This window comes from Coregonus lavaretus (assembly GCF_964263955.1).
Source record: "Coregonus lavaretus genome assembly, chromosome: 16".
In the NCBI taxonomy this organism is placed as follows: Eukaryota; Metazoa; Chordata; class Actinopteri; order Salmoniformes; family Salmonidae; genus Coregonus; species Coregonus lavaretus.
In genome coordinates, this window is record NC_140003.1 from 22,440,655 (window position 1) to 22,443,024 (window position 2,370).

Here is a 2,370-nt window from a genome sequence, read left to right on the forward strand (position 1 = left end):
TGAATACTTTCGCAAGCCACTGTATGGTGTCCCCTCATGCACACGCATGTGTGCTCGTCTGTGTGTGAGACATGGAGTCAACACGTGTCTGACTAATTCTTAGAATGTAGGGTAGGCTACCATCATGCATGGACTGCATGATGTATTCTTAATTGTGTCTCTGTGGGAGTTTGTAAGAGTGGAGGAGAATGAGTAAAAGATAGAATGAGACAAACAGTATTTTATGTTCTTAATTTCCAGTGTCTGTTTGTCTGTGTGGGCGTGGAGGTGTGTCTATTTATCACTAATGAAAGGGGTAATGGGAGTGTTTGAGAGGCGGTCTGCTGTTTGGGTCTGTGTTTTTAATGGTCCACAGCGGAAACAGACTGGGGGGGCAAGCAGGGGATATGGGGGGTGTTGGGGCAGGCAGGGGCTATTGGAGGTGTTGGGGCAGGAAGGGGATATATGGGGGGTGTTGGGGAAGGCAGGGGACATGGGGGGTGTTGGGGCAGGCAGGGGACATGGGGGGTGTTGGGGCAGGCAGGGGATATGGGGGGTGTTGGGGCAGGCAGGCACTGAGTGACAGGGGTCAGAGTTACAGGACAGGAGGGGGAAAAAGGGGGCTGAAGTCACCCCTCGGAGGTGCCATCCAAAAAGTGGACAAACACAGGAGAGCGGGTCAGATGACACACACACGCCCACCCACAAACTCACCCTGACACTCTCCACCACCTGGGTACCATTACCCCTCACTGGTAGCCTGGGACAGGGGGTGGGCCGTTGGGCCGTGGTGACATTTCCATCCTGGCCAATCCATAACCCCCCTCAGGGACAACCTGTGGAGACACAGGGTTCTGGGTCACAAACACAAGATTCACAAGGCTCTAATTCTGTTCTACATTATCTGGTGATCACATTAAAGTTGGAAGTTTGTTGATTGCAAAATGGGTTATGTGGCAGTGTGGGTGTGTGTGTGAGAGAGAGAGAGAGAGAGAGAGAAAGAGAGAGCAATAACACACACAGACACACACAATAGACTTAATTTCAGTCCATTTGGTTCAAATGTATATTACTAATTGCCACTAGTTCCCTTGTCTGGGGATAGGGATATAATAGAATTGATCAATCAAATATAAATCTATATCTAATGGCAAAACAGCTTCAATTGAGATGGACAATGGACAATATGCCCACCACTCTGAATAACCTCTCTGTCATAGAACGTTTCAGTGAAGTCATAATGGACCTCCAATTCATTCAAGTAGTGAAAAGATGGGTCAATAGATTGACTGTGCACATGTCAACATGCATGTGTCTCAGATAGTTAGGCATATATAAGTTATGGGCAGGCCATAACTATAGAGATGGACCTTGGACTTCCGTCACTGACTTAGAGAAAGTGTTGTAATGGAAATGACAGGTGAATGAAACTATCTGCTCCATAAACCTTTGAGCAGGTGGAGTGGTACACGCCTTGGTCACACATCCTGTCATTCACTTTGTAACACCAATGACTTATAGTAACTCATTGAACTTTACAGAGAATATAGCAGTCTCCAGTGGCTTTGAATTATACCAATGCCCTCAATATGATCTACTGGGGTTGTAAATTCATACAAAAGTATGGTCTAATTACATAAACAACTCCAAATAACCTGAAAAGGTTACCCTGCCCTGCAGTAGGCTAGCAGTCTTTTTTTGCACTAAACAAACAGCACAAACCTAAACTATAGAGGTAGAACAATGTTATAGTATCTATGACCTAAACAACATGAAGTGTGACAGAATATCATAAAAATAGAGCTAGGCTACAACTTCCTCAGCTAGACATTAGTGGATGTTGTTGCTGCCCAAATCACCTCCTCTCCTTCGGTCCTCCCATTTTTTCTCTCTCCTGCAAGCTGCTTTGGCTTTTCTAAATCACTCACAGACGTTTTATTCGGCTTTAGTGAAACCACTCTCGTTTAGACGATTTGGTGCTAGTGAGAAACTACAAGCGATATCATTTGATCGGTGAAAATAAAACCAAAAGTGGATTTGTTGACAATTCATCGACGTTTGCAACAAAGTAGCCGCTCGCGCCGTGGTGGAGTTGTCAAAAGTAACTTTTTCCGTGATTTTTTTTCAAGAGGGAACGAGTGCTGCAAGCTCCAGGCGCACGGTGCGTTGCAAAATAATTTTTTACAGACAAATTATCTTCTCACTGTACAATAGCTCAATTTTTTTTTTCATAACAGTGATTATCCGGCGGCACTCCAACTGATTAATAGCGTCTCCGGGGATGGAGCAATCCCGTTAACTTCATAGCAAGAGCAAAACTCTGTATAGCGGAGCGGGCTCTTCCCGTCACCGTGCCCGGGCAGTTTGAGCTGGATATCCCACCACGGCAAT